This window comes from Ammospiza caudacuta, chromosome 5 (assembly GCF_027887145.1).
Source record: "Ammospiza caudacuta isolate bAmmCau1 chromosome 5, bAmmCau1.pri, whole genome shotgun sequence".
Taxonomy (NCBI): Eukaryota; Metazoa; Chordata; class Aves; order Passeriformes; family Passerellidae; genus Ammospiza; species Ammospiza caudacuta.
This window is the reverse complement of record NC_080597.1, coordinates 57,530,153-57,552,229: the sequence shown is the minus strand read 5'-3', so window position 1 is coordinate 57,552,229 and position 22,077 is coordinate 57,530,153. Positions and strand designations below refer to the sequence as shown.

General features: G+C 35.5%; 1 protein-coding gene across 1 annotated transcript in view; it reads left to right on the top strand.

Annotated features, from left to right (window-relative positions):
* The window catches only part of GRM8 (glutamate metabotropic receptor 8), a 316,661-nt gene that overhangs the window by 226,413 nt on the left and 68,171 nt on the right, over positions 1-22,077 (top strand). The gene's annotated exons all lie outside the window — the stretch shown is intronic.

Below are 22,077 nucleotides of genomic sequence, written 5' to 3'. Positions count from 1 at the left end.
TTTCCTACTAATTTAATTTTTTTTGCACTTTTCTGGTTAAAGAAAATGTTATTATAGCGACACTCCCTTACTGCAAGTACAGATAAAACATGTAAAGCAAAGCTAGTTTATATTTCACAGGAAAATGCAAAAGTGAGGGCAAACCTAATCATGCTTGAAGGAATTTTTGTTTATGCTCTAACAGAATCAAAAGTATCTAAGCAGTCACCTTGGGCATTGAACAGGTGTATCTGTATTTCCCCCTTTCAGTATTTGCTCTTCTGTTATGCATCAGTGGAATCATTACACTGCATTTTGGTATGGTTAACAGCACTTTTCAAGCAAGCAAACTAATGAGTTCATCAACATTTTTGCAATATGCTTATGCATCTTTTGATATAAAAAGACACATTTCTCTCACTTTACCAGGATATGAATCAATTAGTAATTTTGCTTCATTGCTAACATTGCTTAATGATTTAACAACTTCTGTATGCTCAAGAAAAAAATGACAAAAAAAATCAAATTACCTCAATTCCTTTTATGGTTTTGTTTGTGAATTTTTTTCAATCTGGAACTTTTTTTTAAACAAAATAATAATTAATGAATATAAAATTTTGTCCTAAGGAGTGAGGAACCTGAAAACAATTTAGGACACAGGGCAGATAATCATCTGAATCTCAGTTCATTGGAGAGAATTTTGGTGAGGAAATAAATGTGATTCTGAGCGTATAATAGCAGAATGAAAAGTGTAATTAAACTTACTGTCTTTGGCATTTGAGTGTTATCACTGAAAGTCATTATCCATTTCTAGTCTTCATTGTTTAAAAATGGTGCTTGCATACTGCAGACATTAAAAGAAGTGCTACAAGATTTTAGCAAGCACTTTGTCACTTTGTACAATGAGAAAGTTGAGAATTTTATCTAATGAAAATTAAAGAGGTCTTTTGTATTCTTTCTTGTCTCATGAAGAAATAAACCCTGATAAAGAAGAATTTAATTTTATTGTAATCTTGCAAGCATAGCAGTGTTTGAATGCTGCAGCTAGACAAGCTGAAACTAGAAATGCTGTTCTACTTTTAGACTGTGAAATTGCTTATAAGTCCCTAATTGCAAGAAAAAAAGTTGACCCAGGAAGCAACCAGGTAAAAGCTGAAAATGGGGCAGAAAAAGAAAGTAGAATGTCTCCACAGGTGAAGAGGGGGAGAAACTGATCTTGAGGAGACATCAGCAGAGTTTGCCAGAAACTCGTAGGTAGGACTTGTGGAGACAGGAAGGGTAGACTGCAAAGGACTTGCCTGCTCAGTAGGAGAGAAGGTTCATCTTGCTCTGCTTGGTTGGACAAGGCTGGGAGAACAGGAGCATTTTCCCACTGCTTGAATTCCTTAACCAAAACCAAGCTTCTGCCTAAGGAGCATGCTCCAATCCATCATTATGGATTTGAGGCAGGAATCACATGTTCAAGTATTCTGGTACTTGTCAGGCAGGATGCCACCCCTCTCTTAGTCCTTGTTGCTCAGGGCCACTTTCAAAATATCTTTCTCTTAGTGTACTGTGCTGATCTGCTGAGTGGATGTTCATACCTCTTCCAGCTCATTGTGGTGTGCATTTCAAAAGGAATTTCTGTTATAGACACTTACAGAATGTTCCCCAGTGTCATACACTTTCACTGGAAAGATGCTCAAGTAGAAGACGATGGTAATGAAAATGGATATGATTTCACTGCTTTTGTTTTTAGGTGATGTTTTCAGCAGGATGTCTTTAGCTAAAAGAGAAGAATGGAGTGCATCCTATGACATTACATCTCAAGCTTGGTAAATCACTTCAATAGCTGTGTTCTAGCTAGGAAATAGGTTTCCATTGCTATAGAGTAAAGGTGAATTCACTTAACTAGATTAACTCAATTAAGAATTGCTTAGGCATCCATTTGGTCATTTCCATTCATCAGCAATTAATTTTGTAGGAAGTTTGCTGTGTATAAGATAAATGAATTACCATTTTACTAATTTATTCTTCAATTCAGTTTGTTGGGTTTTTTTAAGGCAAACAAAGGAGCCTCCAGGGAATGGCTCTGCTGAACATGAAGGAAGCCATTGGAAATTATTTCCATGTAGTAACTTCCAAGCCATTGGAAGTTATTTCCATGTAGTAAAAATGTGAGCCCAACAAAGTGTCTTCCTGTAGGTTGACTTGAGACACCAGAGTAAAACTTAAGGGGTCCTTAGTGTTTTAAATAAGTTAGGCAAACCAAATCCCTTCTTTCAATGGGCTTACATTTTGCCACTTGAGTCCTTTCTGAAAATGGTATTTCAGACTCATAAATATTTAGCCTGAGCTTACATGTGTTTTAGTGTTAAAATGCCCCTTATGTCATAGGCTCTGTACCTTGTAGAATGGCCGGAGAGATGACAGAAATGTGGGAAGTTGGCAATTGTCTAACTTCCTTGGGTAGAAGTCTAGGTATGTTAAAAATGTGCCAGTTTTCATGGTAATACTTGTGGGCCACCTGTTTTAGTATAAGATATAAAATGAAAGCAAAGTACCTTATCGCAATACAGCTGAGATATACAGATATGTTCAGCAAGAACAAGGGAAAGTGCATGCTAGTATCTCCCCTGCTACCTTCACCTCTTTTATAGGTACTTTCTGGGGGAAAAGATCTTTTCAATAATATATCAAAGCCTCACAATTAAATGTCTTGTACTTCTGAAATTTTAATATTTGCCAGGTGAACAGAAAATTAAGTAAGGAGCAAGCATGAGTAAGAAAACCCCAAAACAATGGTTATTTCTTTTTGGGTACTAGCAGGAGGACAGCAAAAATAAATTTATTAGCTAATGTTTTGTATGTTAATGATCTCTCAGGTTAGTGTCTGATGTGTACTTTTAATTATGTCAACCACGGTTTTGTACAAAAGATTATACTTTGTTCTAAATGCAAAATTTATATGTATATCTGAGATGTTTGACTGTGTTTAAAGTCACAATAAATGAAAAGGAAAAATTAGCTTGTGTTGACTTCAAGATTATTGAAAGCCTTTAGGTTAATGAATTGGTTAATATGATGAATATGCATTGTGGATACAGATGAAAAACTTGGTACTTAATAAAACCTTCTTACTTTAAAATGTTGAGGTTTAGGTTTTTTACCTAAATTAAAATCATGACACTTCTTATCCTGAACTACCTGATATTGAGCAAGAGTCTTTCATGAACTTTCATGAACTGCATCTTCAATCTGTTTAATATGTATGAGAAATGTTTTGATATATTAGCTAAACTTTCAACAGCTTGAGCTAATATTTCATAAAAGAGAATGCTTAAATAACTCTTCTCAATTTTTAATTTTACAATTTAGCATATTTCCTAAAATTTCTTGATAAAAATTATTTATTATGCCTATTTTTTGTGGTGGTGAAGCAGCAACTTAATTATTTCTGTAGGAAAAAAAATCAATTAAAAGAAATGAAAACAAATGAAAACTAAAAGACTTTAAAAGACTGAGAATAGTTTTATTGGCAATATTCTTTATTGCAGCCTTCTTGCTTCCCTTTCACAGAAAAACGTTTGGCTTTAGTTACATGATTTGTCTTTTAGAACATAAATATTTGTAAAAAGGCATTAAGGATGGAAGTAGATATTGTATCACTCTGTCCTCATTTCTGCAACTTTCAATGTAAGAATGAAGACAATTGGTTTGTCTGGGATAAAATCAATGTGAATACAAAATGACTACAGAATGTGGAGATATCCAGTATAATCTGAAATATTTGTCTTTAAGCAATTAATACTGTCCTAAGTGTATAGTGAAATTTTTTACCTCTCTGCTGCTTCTTCTTCCTTTTATAGCTACTTCAAACTTATTCGTAAAATAGGCAGTGTTTCTTCACTTGTTTTTCAATCTGTAGCAAATATTTTTTAATTTGCCTTCCCCTGGAAGCATGCAAAAGAAGCTCACCAAAAATCATGGCTTTCATTTTTAAATAGCAGACATTCAACTGTTCTTAGAAAAGAAACAGAGGTTAAAAAAAAAGGGAGAATAATTTTGCCTAGATAAACAACTTCTGATAACAAATTTGAGATGGAGAGCTAGATGCAAAAAAATAACTCTATTTGACTTTTCTGTTTCAGTGAACTTGGCATTGTCTACAGACTGGAGTTGGTTATGAAATCAGGTTTTGCTACCATGTGATGGTAAAGTCTGTGCCAAATGAGAAACAGCTCCGTATTAGAAACTGGTTTATCATGAATTCTGTATTCTGACAAACTTCTGATGGAAGATAATAACTTTATCAGTTTCATTTATCCATTATACCAATGTGGGGAAAAGCCCACCTATTCTAAACTCTAATGCATGTGTTGTATCACAGTACATTTTTTGGATAGTTTGTCTAGTCTTTCTGTTTCTTCTGTTCACAACCTATTTGGTTCAGCTATGGTTTAAAGCCATCTTTCATCCTCATACAGATCAATGAACAGGGATGTCAGCATAACACAGGCTGAACATAAATATCAGTCATTTCCATGTATACATGGATTCCCTTTCCTCTTCTCTGCACAGAACATGAAGTGCATTCTAGGCTCAGTATAAAACTCCTTGGCCTTTACAGCTCCAAGAAAGCATGTTTATTCTTTTCCCTGCTATTGACGTTACCAGGAAGAAAAAATCAGTTTATTTGGCAATCCCTGGAAAGCACAGTCTAAGGAGTGCTGCTTTGTCCCTTTTTATACCCACAAATAAACTCTACAGGACGTCTTTGAAACCGTACTCAGAAACCAATAGAATGTCTTTGTAGCACTAAGCTGGCAGTGTCTTTTTGCAAAGAAGAAATATGCAGTAAATTTTAACAAACCATCATGTTGAATTTTGAAGCCTGTCTAACTAGGACATATTTTATTGGCCCTTCTGTGAGATTTTTATGTGTCTATTTCTGCAATTTGGTATTAAATATGCTGACATTAAAAGATAATATCAGGGAAAGGCTTTTTTATTTGCACTTGAAAAATTTTATTTGGAAATGATAAAATTTTATTAATTTTTTATTTTGATGATTATTATATATTTTCTGAATTTGATAATTCATTGCATGTAAACCAAGCCCTAAAACACCAGGAAAACCACACCTTGGATTTCTCAGTTAAGAATAAAATTATGAATTTCTCATGGAATCATAGAATGGCCTATCCTGGAAAGGACCATAAATATCACCCAGTTCCATCTCCCCTGCCGTGGGCAGGGACATTTGTTACTAGAACAGGCTCCTCAGGGACCCATTCAACCTGACCATGAACACTTCCAGGGATGAGGCATCCACAGCTTCTCCAGGCAACCTCTTTCAGTGCCTCATCAGCATCACAGGGAATAGATATTTTCTAATCCCTAATCTAAACCCATCCACTTTCAGTTTAAAGCCATTCCCCTTGTGCTGTCACATCCCCTTGTTAAATTTTTTTCTCCAGCTCTCTTGTTGGCCCCTTTAAGTACTGGGAGGCTCCAGTTAGGTCTCCCTGGAGCCATTTTTTCTCCTGCCTGAACAATTCCCTCAGTCTGTCTTCAGTGGGAGAGGTGCTCTGTCCGTCTGAACATCTTCAAAACCTGAGCATGCAAGGATGAGGTTTGTTTTCTTGTTTTCTGAGGTGCATCCAGTCTTAACTCAAATAGATTTCTTTTTCTTTAAATATATACAATTTTATATTAATTTATGTACTCTTGATAAAACACTTTTTCTAAAATTCATAAACTTTTTAGATTTTCTCTGAAAAAAAATTTGAGAATTTTCAATGAAAGCCACAAAAAGATTTCCATTGAAAAGGGATTTTGGTTGATAGTTTTCTTAATAAAAATACTTTTCTTTAAATCTATTTTCAAGTTCTGGTATGAAGAGTCATTTGATTGGTACTCCTTTATCTTTAAAAATATTTACTATGGGATTAAAAAAAAATCAAGAAATATAGAAAGTATGAATTGAACAATAACATCCTGAGTTCAAATCTGGCTATTGTTTGAATTGTGCTATTAAACTTAGAGACCTTTAAACTTTAAATATATTGCTGAAGAGTATTTTTTTCATCATGATATAAAGCAATTCTGGATAAGAATATTTCATTTTTGTACTTTAACATGTACATTATATGACAATTCACAGAAAAAGAAGCTGAAATTTGTTCAGCAGAAGTAAATGGGAAAAATTCCTTATTTGCCAGTAAAATTTTTGATGTGGAAGAAATAAACAGTTTACATGAATACTGGGGGAATATTTAGATAAGCACAATGTGATTAATTAAAAAGGACTTGGAGTCTAGTACCTGCAGCATATCAGAGGTGAGATATATTGCTGCAGGTGCTAAAGACTGTGTTTTCATACATTACCATGCATCACTGATTAGATTTAGGTCACTGTATTAGGAAATGATCATTATAGACTTAGATGGATACTGTGATGCTCTCTTCATGGTGTTTTGAATCATTATCCTGCTCTTCTAAATGTTCTTCATTACTTCACATTCTCAATCCTGGAACAGATGGTGTACAGGTGGATTTTAGCTCTCATGCATAGCTTGACTGGAACAAATTAGGATCTTCTTCTTTCATAGAGCTTACAGTAACTGTGGGGAGTCTGTATAAAAAAGTTTGAAGCATTTTTAATATGTTGGATTATATCTGTAAAGAAAATCTCAATGACCAGACTTTTGCAAGTGCCTTTTTGCACTTTGGGTTTTGGTTGGTTTGAGGGTTTTTTTGGTTGTTGTTGTTTTGGTTTGGTTTGTTTGGGGTTTTTATTTTTATTTCTAACTTTAATTGTTTAACCTCTGGACACAATTTATTAATATGATACTGTGAATAAATTGTTTTCTGGACAGACTTTTCAAAAGGTTGTGAGTCATCTATCAGAAATTATTGACTTTGCTTTTCTCAATAAACACGATTCTTTTCAATTAAATAAGTCCACCAGATTATCAGGTAGTTAAATCAGTTTAGATGAATGGATTTCAGGAGAATATTTCCCAAGAAACCAACTCACCATGATTTTTATGATTACCTGTATTTATATTTATTCAAGAACTCTTTATGAAGCTGGGCTCTACTCCCCTACAGGATTTTGTCCAACCTAAAGAAACAAGCAACAAGAAATTAAACAGAGCAAGAAAGTAGTGCAATGATCAGAAGAAGATTTTCTAAAAATAAACAAAAAAATTTCATTGTGAGAAAAGGAGTGGAAAAAGAGAAATAGAAGGCAAAATGTGAAATATATCAGGCAGGTAGGAGGTATGATCTTGCATAAACATCAGACGAGACCACTCCAGCTGAAGCTTGGCATGTGAATGCATATACTCTCACTGCAAGAAGGAAGGTGAAGAAAGGTGAACATTCTCAGTCTGGCACCTTTATACCTGGAGGATTCACACTGGTTGCAGAAAAATAAACATGCAAACTCTGCAGAACTGCATATGAAGCTTTCAGAGATGAGAGCCCAGGTGAGAATGCAGTGCTTGACACGTGGCTGCCTTGCCCTGACCCGCGTGGTGCTGAGGAAGCTCTGCTGGTTGTGGAGGTTCTGCTGCCAAGGTTCAGTGCGCTGTACTGAGTGGGTGTGTTGGCACCTCTGAGGAAGCTCAGGGATACCTTCCTCCAGGCCTTCCTGCCTAGATGAGTTTGGATGATCAGCTAGAAAATGACCTAATACTTCCTTGGACTGTAGAAATAGCAAAAATTCAGATGAATTTCAAGGCGACAGGATTTTATGTGCATTACTTTTTTATTTAACATATGTTTGCAGCTACATGTTTCATATGTCAACTTATCCTCAAAAGAAACAAATCTGAAAGGGCTCCAGATAACTGCAGAGATAGAATTAAGAATCTGAAAAGGTTTTGCAATATTTTCCTAAATAAAAAGTCATACTTTTATTTTTCTAATTTGAGTTTTGTTGTGTAATAAAGCCCTTGCTCCAATGGAGGTATGATATGGGCATAGAAAGCAGCAATATTTGAGTGGGCCAAAGTGTTGGAGTTTTTACTTTAAGAGAAAGAAGCTGAAATCTGAGATGCCATGGTAATGGCAAAGTATTCTTTCTCTTGGATAGGATCCTTCCTTGAAGCAATTTTTGAAACTCTTAGGCAGTTTCTGTAAGATCAGCATCTAGAGTCTTGTCTTTGTAAGTATTTGGGAGAACTAGTCTGTAAATCATTATTTTATGGATTCATCCAATAGAATTAAAAATCTCAAACACAGTTTATGTATAGTGGTTGCTGTATTTTACACAATTGGATCATCAAATCCTAAATCTTCTTCTCATAGGACTTAACACTACCTTATTTAAATAGACAGATGTAACTGTGAAGGAAGCTTGTTGAAGTTGTTGTAATTAACACAGGCTGTGTCTCACTGCAGTTGCTCAAGCTATAGTAAGCAGAGATTCCCACTACCCTACCTTTTACTGTGTTTTTAATCACACCAAGATGTGGATTTATTTTTTTTTTCTTTGTAAGGGGATTTGCTCTGCTCTGAATACTTCTAGAGGCAATATTGATTTTTACTCTTTTGGGCTACAGAAGTCCAACTTTCTTACAGGGAAACAGCAAAAGGAAATGAGAATCTATACAAGGCCCTTCCAGTATATGTCTGCCAGCTACCTATTGCAATAACAGCATTTCCTCTAGCCACCTAACCACCTGCAAGAATGATTACATTATTTTAAGCAGGTAGAGCTACAATTAGCAAATTAAGGGCCTTATGTGGTCTTTGAAATAGTAGTAGCAGTTAGATCTTCATATTGCATCATAGTTATCAGTGAGAACACTAGGTTTACTGACATTTTAAAATCTGACTTGTCTGTGATGGTAAGCAGGCACACAATGCTGTTTTCTGTGGCTATTATTTGAGACTTCACAAGCGGGCAAAACTCTGCTTATATTAAGTACCTGAGAAACTATGGCTACATTAGTTTCAACAACTACATTGAATCTATGATTGAATCTAGGTACTAAATTTTAGATTATGAATTATTTTTAAAAACCATGATCTTAGATTTTGGATACCCAGGCATAATCAAATGAATTTGACAACCAATTAAAACTACCTTCAAGTGAGTTCTAGAAGCTTATTTTTTGATATTCTGAATACTACTAGAAGCAAGATGCTCTTTTTCTTTCCTTCATTTTTAACTTCTGTTCGTTTATGAATCTTTTTCTCAACCTAGTATTGCTGGGTTCACCCTGCTTGCCAGGCGTGTCTTTTGCCAGCTCAAGGTGTGTGATTTCATCTCTTGGCAATTCAACAGGTCCCTGCACTCCATGAGCTTCCGATAGGCTGACATTTAAATCAAATTAAAAAAACTGTGGCAAGCAGTTAATCAGGACAGTGTCATTACTATGGTTGAGTATGCATTCAAAGAAGAATGGTGTCTGGTTTGCCCAGCTTTGAAAACAGTATCTTTTTAGGGACTTCAAACCAAACCAGCATATTAAATATTAAAAACCCTGATAACTGTTGAAAAATAAAAAATGTGGACGTATGTTTTTATGTTACTCTCACTGTACAGTGATAAACTAGAAAGATTTATTTTTGGGAATTTTGAGCCAAACAACACATCTATAAAATATATCTCTTGGGTTTGAGATTTTTTTTTTAACTTTTGTAGTTTTTTCCATAATGAAAATCAGTTGCAAACCCAATTTAATTACCTAGTTAAAGAGAATTTAACTGTCTTCCTTATGATACTGAAGGAAGAAATCAATATTGTTTGATGTATATGACTTTTAGTCATTATATATTTAAGTTATATAGGGAAGATAATGCCAAAATTTGAAGGATGTCTAAGGTACCATTTTTCATCACATCACTAACTATAACTAAGTGTTCCAATACCATGAATTCAGATATCTTCAGCAAGGTCCCTAAAAAAAACATTGAAAATTAAAGATTAAAAATACTCTTGGAGAATTTCTTTTGCACCATCTGGGGGTTTTTTTGACTAGGATTTTGGCTGCAAAAGAAAGCTTTTCTCCATGGTCCTGAGAATTCAGAAATTTTAAGCAAGCTAAAAAGATTCTCTCTCATTACATGAATTTAGTATCTGGGATCCAAAATGAAATTTTTTGAAATTAGCTGTAAAATTTCAGTAATACTAAAAATGTTATTATTCTACTAATAGTTATTTCTACTGACATTTTTTGTAATGAGAATTTCTCATTCCAGTAGATGAGATTGAGATGTGCAGCCTCAAGCCTTACTGGATTGACAATATGGCCTGTGTTCCCTAATATTAATACAGAATAGCACCTGTAAAAAAATATCTCACGGAAGAACACTCACCACCAGTCTCCTTGAATGGAGAGATCAGCTGTTGTTTTCCCATTAAAAAATTGTCCCCATTTGTCTTCAATAAAAGTAAATTTCTGCCCCAGATATCAACAGCTTCAAATATTGTCCATTTAACCAGGTGAATAACCTTGTATCCTAGGAAAGAGTCAGTGAAAAAAGTCCAGTTATACTACTTCACAACAACCATGAAGGTATAAAAATTAGTATAGGCATTGGTATATAAGTTTCTGAAAATTTAATACTGAACGATTCCATGGACTGACCTCCCAGATAGTCTGAATGATCTCTAAAGTAGGTCTTTAAAAGGTGGGAAGCATAGGAGTGAGTATATAGGTTATAGGTGTTTTAAAGTACTTCCAGATTTAAGTCAGCTTTTCAGTAAAACTGTGACCCATAAACGGATTGTAAAACATTGTAAACCAAAACAACTTCTTAAATGTTTTATAGCATTAATATAGTTTTATGTCTTTGGAGATTAGTAGCTTTACAATTGCCTTAAAATAACCATGGCAACAGAGTAAATTTTCAGTGGACATCAGTTGCTCACTAATGGTTGTTGCAGTTGCAAAGAAACAAGATAGCAAAATCCTATAAATTACTTATCCTTTGATTGCAGTACATTAATTACTGCTGTGCAGACTTGAAGGACTCAGGAATTTCAAGCATTTTTTACTTGCACATCAGGCTGCTCAGTAACTGCTTTGTAGTTTTTCCCTCCTTCTGGCACAAGGTAATACTTTAATGAGTAACGTAACATTTGTTGTGAATTGTATTGGATGGTTTTGCATTCTAGAAACTTCAGAGGATGAGACATGACAAGGTCATGAGGCTGAAATAACATTACCTTGCACACTTTGGAAAATTTAAAACTACGATTCCGAGAGTGATGTTTCTGCTTGATGCCTCTCCAAATTTTTTGTGGTAATTGAAGCATGGCCTGCAGCTCTGTGTGTGCTTATGTGCGTACAGTTGTGTGACTTAGTTCATTTTTGATGTAGACTGCACAAAAGAAATCAAGCTACAAAATGGTTTATGGATATTTAACAGTTCCTCTTTGGAGTGTTGTCCTCACTAAATGTCAGAGCTTAAGCCTCAGCTACAGCATTGGAAGGAAGGTTGGGTTTCATCCCTGACAAGTGATAGAAATCAATATTAGGAAATGTCCTGATATACTTTTAACCTGTTTAATTATTTTAATTAACACACAGCTGATTGCATTCCAGGAAAAAAAAAAAACAGGAAATGACTCAATGTGAAAAAGGATCTTGTTCAGCAATCTGAACTATCCTCATGGGTGACTGAGAGTACATTGGTCATAATAAGCTGCATCTGAAGCTTGGTTAGACAGGGAAGAAAATGGCATTTAAGTTTCAGGTGTCTGCTGACTAAATGTTAATGGACTAATGTCTGTTACATAATGACAATCCCAATGAGACAATGTTAAGGACGCAGATGTGTCTTGTTTGAGAAATCTTAAATTATTTATGTGCTTTCAGAACATTCATATAGCTAATTGCTTTTGGCTGTGGATTTGTACATTCAGTATTGGAATTTTTTGGTAAAATAACTACATTGCATAAACGCTTTAAATGGGAAATTGTTTTGTTCCTTCATTCTATCTGCAATCCGTTATTTCAATTATGATTATGTGACACTGATTTTGTTTGCTTGTTTTCTGTTCATTTTTATTCTAGCAATATATCATATCTGGAAAAATAATGGAGGCTTAGAAAAGAAGTAACAGAATGCCAAGATGTTGGTAATGATATCTGAGAACTATGGCTATGGTCTAGGACTTCCAAGAGCCTGGAGACAGAGGAGGAAAATCACAAATAAAAGCTCTCTTGGCATTGGCAGAGCAATCACTGTATTGGGGATGAAGCCTGTTAGCTGGACCATTTCCCATTTTTTTGACATTTTTACAATTACTCTAAGGATGGTTATCTTTACTCACCAGGATGTAGCCTCACTCCCCAGGTAACTGTTACCTGAGGCAAAGAACTTTTATTTGCTTTTCACTGGCCTCAGGAACCTATTAACACAGAGGAGTTGCTTGAGAGGCTGGACAAACTCTGAAAACATTTGTCCAAAAGCACCTAGAAATATAGATGGCTCTTCAGATGCCCACTTTTTCTGCAGACAGCCCTTTCCGCTTAACTAGTTCTTGCACATCACAGTCTGCATTGATTCCTATAGTGTGTGGCTTTCTTTGATCATCTTCCTTGTATGAGCCCCACTACCTTTTGGGCACAACTTTCACTGAGCTCCACATTTCCCTTCTCTCTTGTGGTTCCATAGCAGAGGGATTCTTCTGGAGTTGAAAGGGAAGAAATCTTTCTTTCCTGAAACTGTAGATGCACTTGTGAGTTACTAGTATTAACAAAGTTGTTTCCTTATCTAAAACACTTTCTCTTGGTGTCCTTTGACTCCTGAAGTTCACAGAGGTATGTGTGTATCTGCTTGGCATGTTTTCATCCTGGCATGAAGTAAATGCTCAGGGTGGAGTCTGGAATGGACAGCTGAAACTCATCTCTACCTTCTCACATTCAGTATATGCAAGCTAATGAGAAAAGTCTGGTATCATCTGAAAGGCACTCTGTCAATTGTCAGCTTGATAGGCTCTTACGCGAAACCTGACAAAAAATATGCAGTCAGCAGCGCTGAAATAAGTACATCTTTCTGGGAGTAAAACAAAACCAACAAAACCCATCCTAAACAACAAAACCAGGGCAACAACCTTCCCCTGCCCCCCAAAAAATAAAAGGAAGGGGGATTGAAACACAACAAAACCCTACCCAAACAGTGCCACACAGCAGGAAAAATGGAACAAGTAGGAGAAATAGGATCCTTGATATCTCACAATAGTTAATGGTGAAGACAGATATGGTCAGGGTGCACCCAAGCTCTTTATGCTGTATAGTTCTCAATTATATCTTGGTGAGTCCTTGCATACACTGAGATAAAAAAATGATTTATGGTCAGAAGACAATTATTCTGTGTTTCCTAGCTAGAGTTTTTGGTAAAAAAAGTTGCATAATGTCTTGGACAGTCCTGAATGTCCTCAATCTCTTCTGATCTCTTTTAATGGCTTTATATAGCAACAGCTTCTTGAAAGAAGTTGTTTTTTATTTTGCCAGAAGAATCATGACAATAGAAATGGTATGAAAAACCCTGTTAATCTGGGAATGTTCCCATAACATGGTTGTGTTGCTGGGGTCTGCAGGTGATCCTGATTTAATATAGAAATTCATGTCTACTTAAAGTGTATTCATTTTGGTAATTCTAAAAAATTACTTGTGGTTGTATTTGTGGAAAAAATTCCTCACACTTTCACTCCCACTTATGTCCCAGCATATGTGTCAGCTACCTTTTTTTTTCTTTTTTTTGTGTGGAAGATCATAACCATGAACTTTTCTCAGAGAGACTACAAGAAATATGCTTGCTACTACTTGTGCTGAAAAATATATTTAAAAAAATAAAAGAATGCCCAACCACAACATTTAAAACTAAAATATGCACATGTACTTGATAAAATTAAAATCACCATTTTCCACCCAAGATTATTTGATACTCTCCAGTCTATAATACCATGCAAACAAAACTTTATGCATCTATTCACACATTTTTATATGAGAAACTTAACCACCCTCTTATAACTTCCTCTTTCAGTACAAGCTGTTAGCTTGTACTGGATAATGTCATATCACCCTGCTACTATTTTAGTATGTTACTAGAGCAGTCTTTATCTCTCAGTTGAATTTTATACCATGTGTTGATCTTTAGGGGATTGAGTGATCTGTTCCCATTGCATACAATATCCGTTCCCTGAGCCTGTTGGCTTTCTTGACTTGCTGGATTCTTCAGCTGTAAAACTGAATCAATCTTCTCTGGCTCACAATATATGCTGTAGATTTTAAGATGAAACCTGTCTCTATGGATTTTTTTGAGTATAGAATAAAAAGAAGCACTATTCTTTCAAATATGCTGGCAGCATTGAGCTTTTTGGCTACATGTAGGGAACAGCAAGCTTTTTGTCTCACTCCTTCCCTCCTCTCTTCTCCTCAAAACCCCCTCCCACGTGTGGACAGAGCTGTCTCTTTTGCAGAGGTGAAAGGAACAAAGCTAAGGTGGCAGGAAATGTTGAAAGGGGCTTGCTTTCTGTTCTTCAGCAGCTCCTTCCCCATCAGAACCTCATTCATCACGTTCTTTTCCTAGGATTGATGAATACTTCTGACAAGGCCACAGTGATAATTCCTGCCTGGCTGTAGCACCTACCTGTGAAGTAGCTCAGCTCCATCTCCTAGCCCTCCCTGCTGGCAGTGGAGGAGGGAAGGTCACTCACACAGCATTGTCCCACCGCTGGGAGGAGAGGTCACAGCACAGCCTTGTTGAACAGAGAATGGGCTGAGTCCAGGCTGGGAGGCACAAAACTGCCTGCTCAATTCTGTGTCACCATAGCAGGTGACAGACTGGTGTCTACCAATTTTCATTCTTTATCTGGCAGAATTCAAAGTTTAATCTGTGATACAGTCGTATTACAGGTATACATATTTTCTGACAGTAGACTCAAGGTGCTGTAAGGAGAGGAGCTAGAGTTCTGTGTTTTCATATTCTGGGTTGAGTTTTTTGTTAGAGAGTAAGAACAAAAATATCACCACTGTAGTATATTTGCTGAGAGCGGCCAATAGCCGATTCTGGGGAAGAGCATGCAGAGAACAAGGAAAATGTAGATGAATTTTTCCCCGCTATATACTTCTTGAAGCTATAGCTGAAGGACTGCATGAACCAGAGTTTGCATTTAGATCACTATTTTAAAACCCACTGTTACACCAACTAATTAATAATGGGACAAATTGCTTTTTTACTACTCCTATACTGTCGATGGCTAGAGTTCAGTCTCATATCTGAATTTTATTCATTTCAGGGTAGGTTTTATGATGCATGTCTCTGTGCTTGATGTGGGAAGAAGCTCTAATAGATTCTGTAAGGAAAAAAGCTCTACTTGGTATTTGTTATTTTAAATACCATGGGCTTATGGTACTTGCCCTGGCTGATGTTATACAAGAGTGGAATGAACTGTTCCTTTCACAGAAATACAGAACTTTAATTTTTTCACTATGCTGAGGACCAAGACAACAAATAAATTATATGCTTCTGTGCAAAATCACAGCCTTAGTTCTCATCCATCAGCTTCAGAAATGTAAAGTTGTGCTGCCTGACCTGGAATTCCTTTATATCAGTTTATTTCAATACCAAATTGTTTACTTTCTCTATAAGCCTTGCAAAGGGTACCACTATAATTCGTATTACATATACCCTAAATCTGTATATAATTTCTTTCTTACAGTATTCCTAGTTTCTCTTTCATTCTATTTTGTGCATTCATACATGAACAGCCAGAATTTGCCCTGTGGTAAGTAAGATAAATTGCCTAAACATGGGCATCAAATGCCATTTAAGATACCCCAGGGTATCCATCTGGCCTCCAGCTGCTGCCTCACAAAGGCACAGATTCTCTGTCATATGCAGGTTCTGCATATCCGCGTGGATGTATCCAGGATCTTAGGATATTTAAAATGTCACTAAAGGTCTGTATTTAATGCAACTGGATGAAGACTTGTTTTGTTGTCCTAATCTTGACCTGAAACATGTAGGGTAAGCATGAAAAGAAGGCTTTTCAGATTTTGAATAGGTGTAAGACAATCATCATTTTATATTTTAGTAACCACGTTGTGCATTTTGCTCATTGTTTTAAAATGTCTGCTGGGTGGAGATTGAGCAGATAATGGCTTCATTTGTTTCAAACCTCACATAGCTTGGTAAACTTTATATTCTTTCTCTGACAGCCTGACATTCACAAATTAACTTTTGCTAGTTGTTTATAATTTTCTGATTAGTTGTTTATAATTTTCAGTGGGTTTTTTTTTCTATTAAATGTTATAACAGCCTGTATTTACTCTTTCCATTTATTCCATTTCAACCTTCTTTTTAATTTGTCTCATTGGTTAACATCTTGCTTAATTTTTCTTCATTCATTTTTCTTCTCTGGGAATTTTTGGTACTGAAAGTTCAAATGGTTATTCTCCCTCTTTTTACTTTCCTGAGAACAATTTAATTAATATACATCTCTGTAGTACTTTTTGCTTTTAAAACCTACTTAGAATGAAATGATTATTAAAAAAAAATCTGAATCCTTAATTCTAGTACCTGAAATTATTTGCATGAATTAATGAAATTAGAGTTGATCCTGTAAATCTGAGAAGTCTTTCCATAAAGCTGAATGCTAAGAGATGGTGCATAGTTAATTAAGAGATAGTTAAGAGGTAGTTAATTGTACTACAGTGCACTACATAGCTGCTTGACTTCCATTCTCCTAAGCCTACCATTGAATCCAGGATTCCTTCTTTAGATTCATAGCAGATAAAGTAGTTGATGTGAAACAGCTCCAAGGATGAAGACTCAGCTTAAGTAATTATAATTTCAAATTTAAAAAAAGAAATTAATATAAATCCAAAGACATACTATTTCATAAATAAAAGATTTGTAACTGGTATCACACTTCATAATGAAATCTGCCCCACTGGAGTTGGAATATTCTGTAAATGGCAGTTGTGAGACTTATCAGCACAACCACTTTTCTACACTTTTGTCAATGTGCTGAAGTAACAGGGCCTCACAATAAATAAAATTTTAAAAGGTTTTCATGTAAGAGGAATCCAAGTGTGTTGATTGAATTTAAAAAAAAAAATTAAAAAAATAAGGCTCAGTGCTGTTCTTAATTTAGGAACTTTTGTATATTAATCATTTTTATATCCACTTGGCCAGTACTATACATGAACTTGTGGTTTACAAGTAAATCTACTTCTTTTCGACTTCATGAAATGTAAAGAGAATTTCTCTGGAAGGCATTGGCCAAGTGCATGCTGTAATCTCTCAGGGATCTAATATTCTGGTCTGCAGTGCGAAAGGAGATATTTTAGAATAATGTGAAATGTAATTTGACAAAGTAGGCACATGAAGGATTAGGTAGTTGCTGAGCAGCATCTCAAGAATATCAAGGTACATGTTTTAAGATTTCTTCAGCAGAATGTGAATTTTTAGGCCAGTGCACAAATACAGAAGCTGCTTATCAGAAAGGGTCTTCCTTGATATCTATGTAAGGCATTGAAAATTCAAAAGAGTCCATCACAGCCTTGAATTAGACTTAAAAACGTCATCTATTTTACGTTTTTTCTTCTCTAATTTTTCTGGCTATTTCAACCTGCATTTTGAAAGGCTCACAAACAGCTGAGGTCACAGGAACATTCTGAAATGTCTAGCTGAGGTGCTAATTTAACACCCAGCGTTCTTTAATGATGATTGCTGCAAAGTGGGAAGGAGGAGGGAGAATTTCTTTCAGTACCAGACTATTACTTTATACCTAAAAATTGTAAATAAGTCCTTTGCTCAGCAAAGAGGAACTTCTGAAACAGATCTCAAAATAAGTTAGAAGCTATGGCTTTATATTAAAACACCCCAATTCAACCCAAACCAAACTGAAAAAGATTGGTATGAAGGAGACATGAAGAATGTAAAAGCTCACACATGATTTTCCATCATTAGCCAAGCCTATTATGTAGTATGGAAATTCTACCAGGTACTTTTGTTCTAGACATCCAGAATAACTAAAAAATTTAGTTAAAATGGTGACATATTGAATACAATTACCTGAGTTATTCATGAGCTAAAATTACACACGCAACATAACTACATGTAGAATAAAATATGAAAAGCTCAAAGACATAGTTCCCTCATTTCTCTTTAAATTATTAAATTGATCATTTATGAATGATCAATTTAAGAATTGCTTTAAAATATTAAATGATTGCTTTAAAATTATTAAATAATTAAATAATTGCTTTATTAAATGATTCCTTTAAAAATATTTTAAAAATTTAAATCAGTGAAATTGTTTCTAAAAAAGTACCCTGCTTTCTCTGTTTTCCATGGTGGTCTAAACTAGCAATATAGGAACATTTATCTTAAGCAAAAGTAGCATTTTTCCTATAATGGTTTCCAATGAATGTGGTTCCCAAATGAAGGTAGCCAAGTTCATTCTTTAGTGTAAATACCCTACTCAAGAACTGTTTCTTGTGGTTTCCCAAAGTACTTTTTATCTAAGCTGGAATTTATGTAGTCCTGGCTCACTACCTCAGGTCTTTGTTTTATTCTGTGTTACTTTCTCTCTACAGTGTGTTAAATTTAAATTTTGCAGGTAGACCTCAATGATTCACAAGAGGAGCATTTCAATTCTGTCTTAAACTTGAACTATGATGCAATTCCCTGCAATGGCAATGATAGAGTCTATGTGGCAGTACCTGATACAAGAGTGCTCAGTTCTGCATATCTGGTTGTCACAAAAAAGACACTTGTATACTTCTGTAGCATTTGTTTGAGTGCCATATACTGAATCCAAGGTTGCCTCCTCACATGAGATTAGTTGTTATGGTCAGCTACAGTGTTTCTCCACATGGCTTATTATCTGCTCTCTCTACAGTGTTAATCACTTTTTCCACAGAACTATGCACTTCAATTTGATGGACTATCCAACAAAGTATATTGTCTTAGAAAACCTTTTCAATTTGAGGACTATCCATTCCCAGATGCACTCTTCATTTAGGTCATTCACCAGGGTATATTTTTCTTCAGATGAGGTTAACATTTTTAAAGAAGATTAATTAACCCTTGGTAGTTTGTTTATAACCTTGAGGCATCTAGTTTGTCTTACACTTTCATTCTGTCCTTACACTTTCAAGTCTTCTGCTACCATCTTGCAGTTATTATTTTGAAAACCACTGGTCAAATCCACAAGTTTTCTTCAAAAGCCTTTAACTTTGCTTTCCTGGTTATGCAGCTAATGGTTTATTAGCACAATCCAGTCACGCATGCCTCCTAGTTATAGTTCATTAAATGTTTTATTCCACAATGGAATGTGAATATAATAAGACATGGATTAAAGCAATAGTTTCCTTGTTAACAGAATATACAAGTTATGGCAGCATTGCTAAAACACAGTCAAATATAATTTAGAGCAGGCATTGTGGCTGTTACTGTACTTTCTAAAATCTGCTGTTTAACAAAGGGATAGTGTTTTTTTCTCAGTGTTAGGGAGTGTAAATCTTCTGTGACTTATTCCAGCTTTTAGCAAGCCTGATTTTATTAACTTGACAAAGGTTGTTTGACTTTCGCCTCATGGGAAAAATCTTGCTGGATTCAGTTGGAGAAGCTGCTGAATTTAGCAAGTTGCTATGTCCCTGTTGATTGTGGTGCTCAGCATGAGATGCTGCTGTGTTCTAGCTGAGAACAGCACTACACCAAAAAAGAAAGGTAGTTTTGGTTTGGACTACTCAGTCACTTTGTAGGTGTGTTGTGGATTAACCCCTGCTGCTGAGCATCACACAGGCTTGATCCTTCCCCCACCAGCTGGACTGGGAAGAACTGGAAGGGTAAAATTGAGAAAACAGATGGGTTGAGATAAAGACAGTTTAATAAGTGAAGCAAAAGCTGCACACATAAGCAAAGCAAAAGGACTTCATTCACTACATGCTATGGGCAGGCAGGTCTTCAGTCATCCCCAGGAAAGCATCACACACAGAGTGAGTGACTTAATGCCATCTCCCCAAATGTCTCCTGCTTCCTTCTTCTCCAGGTTTATATGCTGAACATGATGTTTTAGGGTAGAGAATATCCCTTGAGTCAGTTGGGGTAATCTGTCCTGATTGGTCCCCTCCCAACTCCTTGTGCACCCCCAGCCTCCCCAGTGGTGGAGTGGGATGAAAAGCAGAAAACATCTTGACTCTGTGTAAATGCTGCTCAGAAATAGCTAAAAAAAAATCTCTGCATTGTCAGCAGTTTTTAGCACAAATCCATATCAGAGCCCCAATCAACCTACTATGAAAAAAATCAACTTTATCCCTACCAAAACCACCAGAAGATATTTCTAAAGCCAGCCATATGTTATAAGCTCACACTCTTATTGCTGAGCATTATAATGTTTTAAGTTCCAATTGGTCTTAAGGTATACCAAGAACATTTCCTATCTGTTCATAAAAATGACTGTTTTTCCATGAGGGCTTCAAATGCTGCTGAGTGGAAAGATGAATTCTATTGTTACTATACAGTAATGTTTTGAAAGTTACCTCCATAACTATGAACCAACAACAGCTGAGTATGTGTTTGTTGGGTGGAAGAAATTTATTGCATCAACCTGCTGTGTGAGCAATGAAGAATAATTTCATTGCTTGAAAGATTGTAGACTGGGATTTTTCTTGCCCTTCATTCTGTCAAAATAATTGGGAGCAAAGCATGAAGAGCTTTCCAAAATTTTCTGTAGAGTCTCTTCTATCTTCATGGGGTCTTAAGTCTTTACCACACATAATTTTTGATACTCTTCTTCCATGGTTGCTCACGTCCAATTTTTGCAGCCAGAATTTTTCTGGCAGAACTGTGAAATTGGCACAGTATTTAATGTGCCACTTGTCACTCTCAAAACACTGTTTATTTCACTGGATATCAATTTTATATGAAAGCTGTTATACAAAACAAAATGCTTTAGAGAACAAAATACTTTATGGGAGAGAGACAGACAGACATACAAGAAGAATTTATGTTGAAATCTTGGAATGTGCGGACTGCTCCTACTTCTACCTGGACAGGTACCCAGAATTTCAAAATTCTGCTTTTTCATTCTCTGGAAACCACTCACAGTGGACTTAGTGCCTCTAGGTGGTACATTAACATGTGTTATAGTGTAGGAATTTACTGTGAACTGGCTATTCTTTTCTTGGGTGTTTACATGGAGAAACATGAAAACATTGTGGGGGCATTTTTTGGTGGTTTGGGTTTTTCCCCCAGTAAAGATAAATTTCATCTCCAGTCACCAAAATAGAACATTAGCATACTTGAATTTTTCTTCAGTGGACCTCAACGGTAAATATGATTCACCTATAAATAAAAATTTGGGGAAGGGGAGTAGCTTTTGAAAGGTCTCTGCAGGAGTGCAGGTCCTTGATATCACCTTGAGGGAATCCATCAAAGTGTGTTCTAATTTGGCTGGTCTGGTTGCCAAGGTAGATGTGTAGTTTTCAATCTTTGAACATTTTGTTGATCGAATAAGAACAGTGTCAATTTATAACTTTTGACAGCTTCAGCAATGGCCTTTTCTGTCAGGCAGTGTCATGTATAGAGGAGAGAGCAACAAACACAGCTGATGTACTTAATTTATTTTGATAAAATACTTTTTCACAGGTGGTCAGTGTTAGAAACAGCATACTTACTCTGACACAATTTAAACATTTGCATCTCAAGGTATTTTATGAGTATTGGTTCCTAAGTTGAGGATAATAACAATATTTTTGTGCTTAACTGGGAAATTTTTAATTTAGTTCATTGCAAGATTGTTATTTTTGCCTACTGCCAAGTATACACATCATAAAGTGAAATTATGTCTTTCTTCATGTCAAAAGAAATTTCTTCATTTTTGTTTTATCCTAGAATTTCCTAATGTTCTATAAAACACATAAAAACACCCTCAACCAAACAACCAGAGAAAAAGACAGCAAATGATTATATTTTAAAATGATTTTCGTAGAATCATACGGTAGATTTTGTGATGATGATAATATACATTTTGTTTTGGGGACGTTTTTGAATTTATTATCATACTATATTTGCATTATGAAGAACTTGTTCAATTTCTAACAAGAATTTTTCCCTTAACGTATATTTTTAAAATTC